The sequence below is a fragment of the Hylobates moloch genome, unplaced genomic scaffold (assembly GCF_009828535.3).
Source record: "Hylobates moloch isolate HMO894 unplaced genomic scaffold, HMol_V3 SCAFFOLD_7, whole genome shotgun sequence".
NCBI classification, from domain to species: domain Eukaryota; kingdom Metazoa; phylum Chordata; class Mammalia; order Primates; family Hylobatidae; genus Hylobates; species Hylobates moloch.
In genome coordinates this window covers 5,481,038-5,497,453 of record NW_026652282.1, presented here as the reverse complement: position 1 = coordinate 5,497,453, position 16,416 = coordinate 5,481,038, and the positions used below count along the sequence as shown (strand labels likewise).

The 16,416-nt window shown below is 40.7% G+C and overlaps 1 pseudogene; it reads left to right on the top strand.

Annotated features, from left to right (window-relative positions):
* The first annotated feature begins 15,755 nt into the window (after positions 1-15,755).
* LOC116810993 (anaphase-promoting complex subunit 15-like) lies at positions 15,756-16,148 on the top strand (annotated as a pseudogene).
* The last annotated feature ends 268 nt before the right edge of the window (positions 16,149-16,416 follow it).

Here is a 16,416-nt window from a genome sequence, read left to right as displayed (position 1 = left end):
GGCTTAAAACAAGACAAACTTATTATCTTACAGTTCTGGAGGTCACATGTCTGGAACGGGTCTCACTGGGCTACAATCAAGGGCTATGTTCTTTCTGGACATTTAGAGGACAATCCATTCCTTCGTCTATTCTAATTTCTAGGGGCTGCCTGCATGCTTTACTTCTTGGCTCCCTTGTTCCATTTTCAAGGTCAGTAGCATGGCGTCTTCCCACTTCTCTGTCTCTCTCTGGCCTCTGCTTTCATCCTCACATCTCCATCTCTCATTCTCACCCTTCTGCCTCTCTCCACAAGGGCCCTTGTGATGACATTGGGCTCACCCGGACAATGCAGGGTCATCTTCCCATTATAAGAGCCTTCGCTTAATCACATCTGCAAAGCCCCTTTGTTGTGTAAGGTAACATAGTCTTAGGTTTTGGGGATTAGGATATGAATATCTTGGCAGGGAGGCATTATTCAGCTTGCCCAGCCCCCCTGCTGCATTCAGCTGCAAGAGGTCTGGTGCAGATGTGACTGTAGAGCACAAAGTGCCTGGGCCCTCGGTCATATGTAATCCTTGAGTTAGAGTAGCATGTCCTCAGACACGCTGCTTATTTTGCAGAGAAAGGACTGTGCCTATCTGATAGTTTCCTGCTTTATTAAGCACGGCATAGCTGTAGTATAGCAGTCTCTGCATGTTTGTAATGCACTCCCCTCCATTGCTTCTTAATTTCTCAGTTTGTGAAGAAAGCACACCTAGAGCACAGTGTCACTCAAAACTATAACGATAATACAAAACTATGCAGCCATCATTAATCCACATTAGTTCTTCACCAGTTTCTTAAAACACCAGCTATTGAAAAAAGATATTTCCTTCTAAGTGACAGGGAAGACCAGACTGCTAAGTTACCTTTTGTTATGGAGGTGTGATGCTTGGTAAGGGATCTCATTCCAAATGCACCTGCCTGACGCCACTGGACAGCTCAGCCCACTCTGCAACTCTTGGATCTCCCACTGGTGCGTGGGAATGGAAGAGTTAAACTGTGGTGCTGCAGAGTGGTGGGCAGATGACTTTTAACTCATCTCCTCTAACCATATGAACATTGAAAAGTGGGAGACTGGGAACAGCTCTAGAGGAAATTGCTTTTGAGTATCTTGGGAGCGTCTTTCAGAAAATGCTAACCTCAAAGATATCTTTTCCAGCCTAGAGCCAATGGATTATATAAACTCCCTTCCACCACGGTGCCAACACAGCATTTTCAGAAGTAATTATGTAGCTGAGTTCACAGGCCAAAATAGAATATTTTAAAATACGTTTTTCAGAATTGTCAGACTTTCTTCAGTTCCTGAATCTGCTGTAATTAGGATGGAGGTGTTTGGTGTTGTGTTGATGAAACTTGTGTATGTGAGGTAGAACTATGAGACTCTGTAAGCAGAATGAGCAACTAGGTCTTTCAAGGAGCATAGCAGCCCCAGTGACAAAAGTCATTTAGAGCCAGATGGAATATAAGCAAATCAGAGAACCCAACAGAATCAGTAAAGGAGGTTAGGCCAAGCTGGTCATGATTGTATTTCCATAGCCTGCCAGATGTGCCTCCACCCTTCTCCATCCTCTCTGTACCCTCAGAAAATGACTCCAGTGGACTGCATCTGTGGGCCTTGGCTGGCTGACTTCCTGTTGGCTTCTAGGAGGAGATTGGCAGGAGGCAGGAGACTGCCTTTGGGACACAGGTGCTGCATGGATCTGGTAAACACTGCTATCCATGGCCGCTTCACCTCTGGACATAGGAACTGTTTACCAGAGGTCCTAGCCCCAGGGAACTTCAACATCCCTCTCCAGCATCTTTGCACAGAGTCAGTGCATTAGACTCTCCTCGGCATTGTTTTCTTCTGGTGGGATTTTTCTACATTATTTTATTTTCTTCTCTTATCTGCTTTATAAAATCTGTAGAAACTACTCTATAGTGTGAACTCTATTCTTTTCAACTTACTATTTTTTTTAACAAACTCTTCAGATGAAAGAACTTTCAGATGAAAGATGACAGCTGTGTTACTGAAGCAGAGTGATCCTCCAGGTACTCGTGATCAGTAGTCAGGTAAATGACTCCCAGGGATAACGGTCCTGGAGCAGGACCTAATTCCTGAGTGAGAACCGCCTGACTGCTACTCTAGATATGGTAAGGAGCGGGGGTGAAATGTCCCATTTCCTGTGGCAGAGAGAGTTGCTTTCAAAACTTTTCTGGCTTCCTTGCCTGTGCAAAGTTGAGCAAGTATAAGAACAGAATTGCTCTATAAAATGGAGACAAAAATTCATTCCTCATAGGGCAGTTGTGAAGATTAAAGAAGATTAGAGGTGTCATCATTTTCTTCCTCTTCTCTTTCTCCCCCTCCCTTCTCCCCTCTTCTCCTCTTCCTCTCCTCCTCCTCCTCCACATCCTCCTCCACCTCTTCTTCTTCTTCCTCCTCTTCTTCTTCCTCTCCTCCTTCTTATTCTCCTTTTCCTCCTCCTCATCCTCTCCTGATACTCTAATAAAGCAGTTTGTTGATTTGCTCTTCATTTGAGAAAAATAATATAACCTTATTTTGAATCTGTTTTTAGATCCACATCAAAACAATACCTTTGGAATCAGTGTAATTGCTTGCATTATATACTACAGAGTTGCTATCTTAGATCAATGCATCTCATTATTCCTTTGCTTTTTTTTCCAGAAAACTTAACCCTCTTATCTAATACAGGAACATCTACTTTGCCAGGATGTCACCATATTTATCTTATCAGAGTCTCTGAAAAATTTTTACAGTATGCCCTTTAGAAATTATGCAAGTCATTCCATTTTTGTAGTCACTTTTGTTAAAACTTTGGACATAGCCAAATTGTTCTGCTTCTGGAGAGCATCCTGGAAAATATTTTTTTCTTCTGGGTGCCTACTAGTGACTCAAACCTGTAGTTCTGGTAGAATTTAAAAATCCTCATAGGCTGAATAACACTCCTTATCTTGTGCTTGGTTCTTAAGCAAAAATAACTCAGGGTTCAGACTGTGTGTGCAGAGGTGTTCTCAAATGGGGGTAATGGGTTGTAATAATACAAGCAAGCCAATCTCTGTGGTGTCCATAGTTAGCGGGTTGACCAACTCCTCCTGGTTTTAAAACCTTCTCAGTCTGGTGCAAACTGCAGTCGTTGGCCATCCTACCTATTGAAAACACACTAAACACATTTCTGACTTCAAGGTTTATGATGCAACTAAAACAGGAGGAAAGAAAAGGCAAAGTAGGTGAGATGGGGGTCCTTACTCTATTCCAAGCTTCATTATCTTCAGGGGAGGACATTATTTTTTAAGCATCCAGGGAATGGTGTATTTTTACAATGTATCAAAATAGAGCATATGTGCACATCATTAAATTTCATGAGTAGGCTATTTGCATTTCCCAAATTCTCACTTTGTATCAGGTTGACAGGTATGCAAATGAGAAAAAGACATAAAAACATATTTCAAGTTGTTGATAAGTCTTCTTAGTGTTACACTGGGGTAGACTAATGGTAATTCATGTAGAGGAAATGAGCTGTCTCCATGCCAAATGACAGCCAGCTGAGCAGAACGCTTGCATTTCAGGTGCTGCCATGTTAGGGATCCTTTGTGATTTAAAAAATTTTTAAAAGTTTCCATTTCTCTGTGAGGAGTTTCCTTAGGCTACTTATATTAATAATGAGCTGCACAGTGACATCTAGTGTAGGAAGCAGAGAAAAATTAGAGACAACACATAGGTTAGTCACCATCTCATGCAATTTCCCAAAGAACATAATGAATAATACTGAGAAACAACTCTCCTTTTGCTGAACGACCATTCTCTTCCTTTCCTTAATTAGCACTAATGAACAACCTCATGGATGTATGCTCAGTTAGGATCTCTAACCATAGCAGGGGTTGGAGGTGGGCAGTGGGGGCAGCGGGGACAATCTCCATTGATGCTATAAAGTTTAAATCTATCATATAGCTGAGACATTTTCCATCCTGGAGTTCTCTTTCAAAGAACAAATGTCTGATGGGGAACAGAAAGGGAAGACTGTTGTATGAACTCACATGTCTATGGTGTTTCTGACCACCACAGACAGTAGTGATTCACAGCTGAGTGTGTTGGATAGGAGTGGATTAATCTTTGGGGGATGCCACTATCTGTATAAGGCTGGCGGACGTGAGAAGCACAACAGGAAATGCAGGAGTATCTTGCAAGGTATGACGCACGGGGAAATGGGGAGTGGAAAGTGCAGGAGAGGCGTTGTCAACACAAACTTTACTCACCTCATCATTTTGATCTAGGGTCAGCATAACCCAGCCTTGTTTAGTATGAGTCATCCCCAGTATTATTATTATTTTGGTGCACATAACACACCAAAACCATTTAAGAAGTACCTAACTTACATGCAGCCTTGCAAATGCAACCTAATATCCTGTTTTCCAGAGTTTACAAAGTTAATGGGCAACAGTCCATTTTTTTCACAGCTCTCCTGTCTGACCTCCGCACTCTGACCCGCCAGCCCTTATTCTGCTGCTCAGCACAGCAGTGTGTTCCCATCACAAGACCTTTGGACTTACTGCTCCCATCACATGGGGTGCTGGCCCTGCTGGTTTCATATGCCTGTACTCAAGTCACCATTCTGGTCTTTGCTCAGACTATGCTTCAGAAAAGCCTGTGTGATCAGCACTGGAGGTACAGCAGCCATCCCCTTCACAGGAGCATGCATTGTTTATTTTTTAACACTTTACTGAAATACTCTACTTATGTGTCTGCTCATTAAAAATCCTAATGATGTGATAGCCCCAAGTCATTGAAATACCTCCTTTCCTGAAAAGCAAAAAGATTGTTGAAAGCGTCTGTTGGTTCATTTTAACTGAGTATGATAGAAGAGTCAAGGTAGAGAAGGAACCAGATACTTTCCAAGCAGAATTTTAAAAGACAGTATAGGGGCTAGGCTTCACTTGGAAAATAAATCTGTTTTTCATCTCCAGTACTATAGTTCAGATGTTTGTCCCCCAAACCTTATGTTGAGATTTGATCCCAATGTTGTTGTTGAAGCCTATTGGGAGTTGTTTGGGTCATGGGATAGATCCCTCACGAATAGATTAGTGCCCTCAGTGGTTGGAGGCGGGTGACTTCTCATTCTGTTAGTTCCCATGGGAACTGATTGTTACAAACAGCCTGGCACTTCTCTCCTCTGTCTCTCTCTCTCTCTCTCTTGCTTCCTCTGTTTCTGTGTGATCTCTGTACATGAGTAGAAGCATCCTGAAGCCCTCACCAGATGCCCAGTGATCCAGCCAGCAGAATCATGAGCCAAGTAAACCTCTTTTCTTTATAAATTACACAGTTTCAAGCATTCTTTTATAGCAACGCAAAACAAACTAAGACATCCAGCTTCTTTGACTAGTAACAGATTTTCAAAAAAAAAAAAAGTGGCCTGGCAATAAAAATAAAATCAAGACTGTGTTTCTAGGAAACTTTGTTAAAATCACTGAAAGATTTAATGTGCTGCAGAATAAATAGATTCTTTCAGCTAGACAAAAGAATTTCTAAGAATCTTAAGAACATCGCTATTAACAATTTTACTCTCACAAACATTTGCAATTAGTGTCTTGGTGCAGAAATACCAAAGTTCCTTTTCTGGGGTATGATACCCCATGGAGGGGCAAGAGGTGAAGTGGAATAGCTGGGATGGCTACATTGTAGAGTATACACAAACTCAATTTGCTGGGTAATATCAAATCACTTTCCAAGTCATTGTTACCCCTACCAACAGGCTGTGGGAGTTTCTATGACTTCACATCCTCACCCATAGATGATGTTAATAGACTTCTTAACTTTTCATGCTCTACTGGGTATAAAATGATGGCTCATTGTAAATTTAAACTGCATTTTGCATTTTGTTTTTCTGTTTACTAATGAAACCTGGCAATTTTTCTTTGGCTTATTGGCCATTTGTGTCTTCTATTTTGTGAACTACCTTGTCACCTACTCCACAATTAGGATTTGTTACTTGATCTCCATGTGTATATGCAAATATTTGTCTGTATTTATTGTCATCATCATACTTTGGGCACTGGCCATGCTACCCCTGTGAGGAAAGAAGGGAAAGGAAAGGAAAAATAAGAAAAGAAGAAAACATCCATGTAAGTTTTTAATAAGTATGGCATGCATGACTCAGAAAATCTGTCAAAATTTTTATTGGAATTACATTGAATCTGTAGACCAACTGGGTGAGAATTGACAGATCTATGATATTAAGTTTTCTAATGAAGAACATGTTGTTTTGTCCCTAAATTCTGTTCTTCAGTGTTTTTCACCATCTGTCTGTAATTTTCTACATAAAGAATATATAGGGTTTCCTCCATAAATCTGTTAATGGAGTAGATTAGAGTAACTGACATTCTAACTTTGAAGCACCCTTGATATTGATGTGTTACCTTTCATTATATATTGCTGATAAGTTTTTAAAATATTGTATTTAAGATTTTTGCACCTATGTTCATGAGCGATTTTGGATAACACTTTTAAAGCAGTTTTATTGAGATATTACCCATATACAACATTAGTCGTCCATTTAAAGTGTACAAGGTGGCCAAGCACAGTGGCTTGCATCTGTAATCCTAGTGCTTTGGGAGCCCATGGCAGGAGATTTGCTTAAGGCCAGGAGTTTAATGTTACAGTAAGTTATCATTCTATCACCATACTCCAACCTGGGGGACAGAGCAAGACCCTGTCCCTAAAAAAGTAATAATAAAAAATAATAATTTGTAAAAATAAAGTATACAATGCAATAGTTGTTAGTGTATTCACAGTTACTCAAGCCTTACTCTAATCAATTTTAGAGCATTTTCATCACCCCCAAAAGAAACCTTATACCCATTAGCAGTCACTATCTTCTCAATGCCTGGCAACCACTATTTTGCTATCTCTGTGGATTTATCTATTCTTGATATTTCATATAAATGGGCTCATAGATGCTAATTTTTTTCAATATTTTTGTTTGCTTTAGGTACCAAGGTTATCTTAGCCTGATGTAGTTTGTTAGTGTGTTGTCCTTATTTTTCGCTAAAAGGTACTTTATAAGATTGAAATATTTGTTCTTTAAATAGTTAGAGAAAGTCATCTATATAATTGTTGTGACTACATTTCTCTGTGGGAAGATTTTTAACCATTAATGGTTATGGGATAATTCTTTTATTCAAGGTAAGACTATCTATCCGTTTAATTGGCTTCATTAATAGACTTATGGAGGAAACCGTATATACATCTATCAGAATGCAGAAAAAATTAATAATGTTAATCTATGATCTTAAAAAACATCCTCTGAAAAAACTAGGAATAGAGTAGACTATCCTTAAGTTGATAAATAGCTTTAAAAGGTTTGTAGCAAAAGTCATACTCGAAGACTCTTCCTTTCAAATCACAAGGGGAAAAAAAGAAGCCTGCTACCATGTCTACCACACTATAGTATCTGGTATCTGTCATAGCCAGCAGAAAAATAAAGAGAAAAAAATCTAAAAGATGGAAAGAAACAAACAACTGCCACTTAATGATAGGGATATGTTCTAAGAAATGCATTGCTAGGTGGTGATTTCATCATTGTGGGAACATCACAGAGTGACTGACACAAATCTAGACAGTGTACCCTACTATGCACCTATGCTGGATAGTAGAGCCTATTGCTCCTGGGCTGCAAACCTGGACAGCATGTGACTATATTGAATACTGTTGGCAATTGTAACACAGTGATAAGTATTATGTATCTAAACATGTCTAAAACATAGAGAAGTTATAGTAAATATATAATTTTTAAATCTTATGGAACCACCATTGCACATGTGGTCCATTGTTGACTGAAATGTCATTATGTGGTGCATGACTGTATTCGTAAATGATAAATTATCTATACAGGAAAAACTAGAGAATCCAAGAAAATATTAAAGTGAATAAGACACTTCAGCAGAGTGTCAAAAAGAAGAACAATATGTAGAAATTTAATTTCTATGCACCAGCAATAAAGGTTATTTAACCACATATACATAGCACATAATAATTATCAAAAAATGACATGCAATAATTTTCTGCACATACTTTTGTAAGGCAAGTAAAGAATTAAAAACACAGGACACTATTAATTAAAATGTTGGCTTAAGGTTTTATAGGCTTCACCAATAATGTGTCTTCAAATCTGAAAGTGTACAAACGAGAATTTAAGGTTTAGGAATTTTGGGAAACTATTTCCTGCTTTCCCTCACTCCACTAAAGTCAGGTCAGACAAACACACTTATCACCCTCCTCTGCACGTTTTCCTCCCTGAGGTTCCTGTCCTTAGAGGCTCAGGTTTTATGCAGAAGTCTCAAAACCAATTTTCCTCCCAGCTTGGTCACAGCTTTGCCATCATATTCTGGGTACTGAGAACACTGGCTTAAGGCCAGCAGGATGCAGCAGCGGTTCTCAGTGACCCTGGCTCCAGCCTGGCTTACGTTTCCCTGGTGACGCTGTTTTGTTGTTCCTGGCCTCCAGTGGTCCCCTTTAGTTTATTCTCATGCAGAATTTATTCTAACGATATTGAAAAATACATTGATCTAGAACATGTAGATGATTTTTACCAAAAGTGGTCTCTGGAAATGGAAGTCCCTTATTTTGGTTTAAGTTATACAAATTTGCTTTCTTTATTTGACAATTGAAAATGTCTTTTTTTTTTTTTAGACACGGTCTCACTCTGTCACCCAGGCTGGAATGACAGACTGATAGGCAGACTCACATAGCCTTCTTGCCTTTCCCTGAGGAGTTGACTCCAATTGTCCTACGCATTCCTTCTCTATGGTATAGAAGCCCTGGGTCTCAGCGCTAATGGCCTGGGATTCACCATCTCCTCTTTGTGGCCACCTGAGACATGGCTTCTGTTCCTAAGTCCCTGTTAAATGTTTCTTTCAGAGAAAATGGATATGTCAGCCTCTTTATTCTGCCTCTCAGCTCCCTCAGACTTCTAGGTAGGTTTTCATGTTCTGCTCACTGCAGAACAAGGGGGACACAGACATTCAGTCTGTAACAACCAATAAAGATGTCTGGATAGTTACATGACACTAGCCATGTATATATCCTGGCAACATGATATCCATAAAAGCCTGCCTGACTCTGGTTTTAATGAGGAAGCCTCGTCTAGGTCAGTAGGTATAGTGGAGACTCTTAGGATGGCCCTAGTGATCTCTGCTCCTGGTGCTCACACCGTGTGGAATCCCCTCCCCAGGAGTGTGGGTGGACCCTGTGACTTGTGTCTAACCAATAGATTATGGCAAGGTTGGTGTTTGTCATTGCCATGATTGCATTACACTGGACTCTGACCTCCACCTTGGGAAGAGATTCTCCCACCTGCTGGCTTTGATAAAGTGAGTAGCCACGCTGTGGGGCTTGGGTGGCCAGAAACTAGGCGCAGCCCATGGGAGTTGAGAGTGGTTTCTGGCCAACAGCTGACAAGAAAAGGAAGCCCTCGGTACTATACCCACAAGGAACTGAATTCTTCCAACCACCATGTGATCTTGGAAGCAGATCCTTCCCCAGTTGAACATTAGTTGAGACCCTAGCTCTGGCTGACTCCTTAATTACAGCCTTCTGAGAAAGCTTGAAAAGAGGACCCAGCTAACTGTGCCCAGGCTTATGACCTACAGAAACTGGGAAGTAATGAGTGTGTTGTTTTAAGGTGCTAAATTTGTGCTATGTAGATAACTAATATAGGAAGTGAATGGGTTATGGAGAGTGTCCAAACAGAATCCTTTACTGCAAGTGAGGACATTTTTGGGATACAATATTTGGGCAATTGAATCTAAATTACAATACTTTTGAGTGACACCTAACACTGGCAGTTCTACATAAAGTAAAGCTCCTGACCATGGTAACAGCACAGAAACTCCCACCGCAGAAATCTTTATTAGCAGTCCACAGCATCATGGGTCATGAAAGAGTCCCCCAAAGTTGATCTGTCTTATCTGCAGATTTGAGCCAGATTAATATCTAAACCATTACTCTTTATCACTCCCTTCATGGCTTCTCAGTAATGTCTGATAATGAGTTTCAATCTTTGCAAGGCTAGTGAGGGAAATTAATGGAGGCAATTAGAAAGGGCTGACGAGGAAGGTGGGTTAATCTGGTTAAGAGTGAAGACTCGACATGAAACCAGAAAATCACTCAAGTTCTCTTCCCTTCTTCTCTCCTCTTCTCTCTCCTTCTCTCATTTGACAAATGCTTACTGAGGTCCCTCAGTGTGACAGGTATTAGGCACTAAGTTAGAATAAGACCTATGTCTTACATGTCTTATTTAATAAATGACACACAGGTCTTATTTACTGACCCGTGTCCTGAAAGATCTCATTTCCAAGACAGGGGTGGGGGCAGACACATAATCAAATAATTGTTATAATCAGATAAGTGCTGATAAAATCATGGACAAAGCACTAGAGGTGGCCAGAATTAGGCTGAATATGTCTCCCTATTTTTCCTTCTTTCATACCAAGACTTATAGGGAAGACAGTAGAGAGGAAATATCCACAAATAGTCCAGTTAGAAAATTTTAATGCACAGTGTGGAATTGTGTCTCCCAAAAAGCAATGTTTAGGTCCTAACCCCTGGTACATGTGTCTTATTTAGAAAGAGCGTCTTTGCAGACACCATCATGCTAAGATGAGGTAATTAAGATGGGCTGTAATCCAATGACTGGTGTATGTAATTGATGAGGGTCATTTAGCCACAGAGACACAAAGGGAGAATGCCATGGACAGTGGAGGTAGAGTGTGAATCAAAGCAGTTTCAAGCCAAGGGATGCCAAAGATTGATGGTCACTTCCAGGAGCTGGAAGAGGCAAGGAAGGAGGCTTCCTCAAGGCTTTCAGAGGCAATGTGGTCCCACCGACACCTTAATTTTGGACTCCTAGCCTCCATAACTACAAGACAATACATTTCTGTTGTTTGAAGCCACCCAATTTGTGGCCCTTTGTTATGGCAGTCCTAGGAAGCTCATCCACATGGTTAAGTCACATTGACTTGGCTCAGGGTGAGGGATTGAGGACATCCTCTATGAAAAAGCAAAACGCTTGGAACCCAGGGAATGCAGTTGTGTGCTGTTTTCATTACAAGGCAACAGAGATTGTAGAGTCTGTGGAGGCATTGCTTATGTTCATCTGGGAGCATTTGCGAAGCACTCGCTGTATGCCATGGGACACAGTTGGAGGCATGTCCGCCAGGCAGCTTCTATCATGAACTTGATAATTGTGTAAGCCATGGACAACGTAGTTTCTCAGAGAGAGGCACAGGCTAAGTGCCATCAGCAAACTGAACAGACCCCCAAAAAGCAGAAAATGAATGATTAGGATTTATCGTGTGTCTTGTGTTTAATACACACACACACACACACACACACACGCACACACACCCCAAAACTAAACGAAGCTCTTCCTGTATTTTTGACACCTTTGTGATTCTGGAAAGATTGCTTTACTCCGCAACAATGAACACTTGGTTCTCCAGCGCTGGCTTGGTTCTGCAACTTCCAGCTCCCTTGAGCACTCATCTCTGCCCTGTTGAGAATGCCAACGGCGCTGCTCACAGCGAGTGGCAGCTCCACAGCACAGTTCACACCAGAAACCTGGTGGCATCCGTGGTGAGCATCTTCCTCGTTACTCACATTCCTTCTCCAAGCCCTGCCAACTTTACCTTCTGAATATTCCTCAAGTACAACCAAGTCTTTCGCCTGCGCTCTGATCTCTCTGGGGCAATGTGCAGTTCCTTCCTGGCTGGACAATGAGCAGAAAGCATGAAAACGTTTGGCCCTCCAGCCCCTGTCCCCATACAGCTAGAAAGATCATTTTCAACATGCCGAGTGAGTCATGTTCTACCTCCACTTCCCCACCCTGTCCTTGATAGTCCTACTGTTGGTTCCTATTGCTCTTGGGATAGAGATTAGCTCTCTATCATTAACTCTAAGCTCCAGCTCTGAGCACCTCTCCTGCCTGGTCTTACGTGGGGCAGGATCTGCGTTTTAGTTAATTCTTATATCTCTAAGTCAAGAGCAGTTTTTGTTGGAAAAAATGCATTCAAAATATGCATTTCTTATGCAAATTTTGAACTGTTATTCAAAATAATAATTGAGTTCCAAGTTCATGGACCTTACTTTCTAGCAGGATGGAATTCTTAATTCCTTTGTGGTTCTGTATTCTGTGTCTTATCTTTCTCATAGCAAGCTTTAGGATGAAATGATCTCTCCTCCTTTCTCTACAGGTGCAATGAAATTAAGCAATAAACAATGCATCCTAAAATCTGAATCTTCAGGGTACAAGAAAAGAAAGACACTTGGAAACCCATCAATATTCATGGCAGGGAAAGGTCAAATAGGAAAATCTTGAATTAACTTTGGATAAATATCAAGTGTGAAATTCATCAAAATAATTTGAAATCATGAAAACCTATACCATGATGTGATCATGGCTCCCAGTTCCATGGACTGTCTTTGTCAATAAAAGCAAGACTGATTCTAATTACCTCTTATATTTTGTCATGCTATTTCACTGTCTGTAATGATTCCATTTATTGATCACCATTAATATTTATTGAACTTTTATGATGCTTAAAGCTGTATATTTGCTTAGGTGATAATACAATACTGCATGTGTAAATTGATAAAATGTAATGTACAGTGCCATACGTGAGTAAAACAGTGTTGAAGAGGAGCCTGCATAGAAAAACAATGTGCAGGGCTGTGCTGTTCAATACGGTAACCACTCTTATGGTTATTTAAATTTAAATATAAATTAATTACCATTAAGTTAAATAAAAGATTCAGTCCCTAAGATGCATCATCCACATTTCAAGTGCTCCACAGCCACATATGGCTAGTGGCTACTTTACTGAACAGTGCAGGTAGAGAATTTTCCATTATCATGGGAAGTTCTGTTAGACAATGTGTGGCTAGGAGGTTTTGTAAACTGTATCCTTAATAGAAAGAAACATTATGGTTCATTGTTTAAAAAAGAAAGTTGAACTGTATTAGCAGGTTGGTAGGCAGGGAACTCATGGTTTCTACTGTACAGATTAGTTAGAGCCTCCTTACTATGAAGGTTGAAGCTGAAGTGGAACAAAGACCTGATGGGCATTTGTGGAGAAGATTTCAGCCCCAGTAGAGACGGATGGTAGAATCTCATGGGTAGACCTTTCTGGCTTCACAGCTCCACTAATGACCATGATAAAAATCCCTTTCCAAGAAGAATGTACTTCCACTTATACACCCAGCACCTTCAATGAAATAAGTCCACAAATTCCTGAACTATGCATCTCAACTCTCTAAGAATTCTTCCAATTCCCAAATTCTATGAAATAAAAATGTTTTTGATCATACAAAATCTACATCTAAAAAGAATTTGGGACAACAGTACATATATAACCAATGTGCACATGGCTTGAAAACATTGTCTTCTCCTAGGGATGTTAAAACCAAAGATAGGCTGGGCTCAGTGGCTCACATCTGTAATCCCAGCACTTTGGGAGGCCGAGGCAGGTGGATCATCTGAGGTCTGGAGCTCAAGACCAGCCTGGCCAACATGGTGAAACCCCGTCTCTACTAAAAATAAAAAATATTAGCTGGGTGTGGTGGCGGGCACCTGTAATTCCAGCTACTTGGGAGGCTGAGGCAGGAGAATCGCTTGAACCCGGGAGGCGGAGGTTGCAGTGAGCCACGATAGCACCATTGCACTCCAGCCTGGGCAACAAGAGCGAAACTCCATCTCAAAAACAAACAAACAAACAAAACAAAACAAAAAACCAACAAAGATAGTGTGGACAGTGTTGTGTCCTGGGAAAGCTTATTTTCATGGTAAATTCAAAGTAAAATAATTGATTCCTGGAACGTAGAATAGATATGAAATAACATTCATGTTTGTAAAGGTGTTTTCTTGAATTATAACCATTAACTATAATACCTGTTTAGGGTTATCCTAATGACTGACTTCATACTTTAAGTCCTTTATCTCTTTCTAACCACATTCTCAACAAGATATTATGTTGAATAATAACTTCTTTTTCTTTCGTTGAAAACCTGGTTTGATTTCCTGTCTTTGACTTAAACCCCATAATGTAAAAAATCCAAATCAGGTACTAAGAATATGCACAAATGAAAAATGTTTTAATATTGTTACGGGAATTTGTTATACATCCAAATCATATTATATCATCAGAAATCATAATAATACCATTATACTGTGCAATTATGTGCTTCAGTGGCAACTTATCATGTGTTTACTATAATTATACCATTCGACTAATTACAGCAATCATGCCACTTAGTGGCTGAATTCTTAGCTCTGAATTCCATTGATTGGGTGGACTTTATAATTCTATGAGGTTTTGTGCCTTGAATTTGATGAATGTAGGACTCGAATTTTGTGTTGCTAGCTTAAAAAAAATTCCAGCAATAATTTCGAGGTTTGGGGATGAATATGTTTATCATTTATCAAAATGTCCGAAGGAGGGTAAATTGCTGTTTTTCCATCGCAAGCCTGGGCCCTAAAGCAGAGTGTGCTGTTAGACTAAGTCCTTGTCTGTAGAGAAAAGACTCATGTCTGCATCACTCAGGAGCCAAAGGGTTAAAGTGAACTGACTGGTTGCTGAACTGAAAAGAGAAGTTAGTTTGGTTACTTATAAAATTAGTCAATCTGTTTGACTTTTTTCATTCCATTGATCACTTGCTAAACTAAATGGATTAGATGGACAAATTTTATTTGTTAGCACTGTACAGCTAAGAGTCCATAGAAGGACACTCAACAATCGTCAACACATCCCGTAAATAGAGGTTCAACTACAAAAATTAGTCCATATAACCTGTATTATCAAATGTCTATTTCATGCAATGCACTATGTTACCTTCTAAGAAAGGAACAAAGCCATTTCAGACACAAGTCCCATATTCACCCAGCATAACCTATCAGATAATCTTCTCATGTTTGTGAGGCTGGGAAAAGATAGCCTTCCAAATGAAAATTACATAAAGCACATCTTAAATTTCCTAATCAACTTGAGTGTTACTCTCCATGCTTACTTCTGAGAAGGAAGCTAAGAAATCATTTGGGTGGGGTTAGATCTTCTAATCCTTCTGTTGGGTAACAGCTTCAGCAGGGTGGAGTGAAGTGAATCTTGCCAGTGTTTTCGGGCCTGGATCTGCAATTTGAAAACTGTTAGCCTTTGGAAAACTCACTAAATGTTCAAGTCTCAATTTTCTTATCTCTAATAAGGGAATGAAAGGTAGCTACTCTGTAGGACTTTTGTGAGGTTTAAGAGAGAATACCAACACTTTTTAAAATCTATGTATCCAAATATATAGAACTTCTACCCTCTAGGTTTCAAGAGGAAATACTTTAATAAGAAATTCACATTCTTCTCCTGAGAAAGATCTTAGATGTGATGCAACTGTTTGCAGGGACATGAATATCTACAACTTTCTAGGGCATTTCCCATTAGATTAATATATTGAAATAAGCAAAAGCTTTGACATTAACGGCTCTGCTGAGTTGTCTCTCTTTTTCAAAATCAGAATAACAGGGTTAGATGATCACATAAAACTGCTTGGGGGTGAGTCCCGGATTCTGGTGGGTTCTTCCACTCAGGCTTGGTGAAGCGCTTCCGGGTCTCCGCTGGCTGCAGACCCTGGTGCGATGAGGACACTGAGGCCCAGAGAGGTTAAGCGACTCGGCCAAGGTCAAACAGCTAGTAAGTAGTGGAGCTAGGACTCAAACCCAGTCTAGGAATCATGTCCACTTTGTTTCCCTCACTCTTCCTTTGTGGGACCGAGACATTGTGGTTTAATCTGGATCGACCTTGTATGGAAGAGACAGAGCTGCAGCAGCAGGAAGAGCAGCATCAGACCTGGCTCGAAAGCATCACAGAGAAAGACAACAATCTGGTTCCTATTGGCAAGCCAGCATAAGAGCACCATGATGACGAGGAAGAGGAGGATGATAAAGACAATGAGGATAGTGAAGAGGACTTAGAGGATGATGAGGACATGCAGGACATGGACAAGATGAATGACTACAATGAGTCACCTGATGACGGAGAGGTCAATGAGGTGGACATGGAAGGCAATGAACAGGATCAGGACCAGTGGATGATCTAGGTAGACAAGGCAGGGTGCCCTCAGGGAGATTCCAGGCCAGCCCAATCTACCCTGCATCCCAACCCCCAACCCTTGCCCACAGAACAAACTGATGGCCCCAGTGCCTGAAAGTGCCCTTGGGCACCTCCTCAGCTGCTGCGAGGATCTGGTCTCCTTGGCCTCTCCCAGGCCATCAGTCTGCACTTGAAACCCACAAAGCCTGAGCCCACTCCACCTTCCTGGCCAGTACCTCACCCCTTGGTTGCCAGGTCTGGTCTCTTTCTAAGTT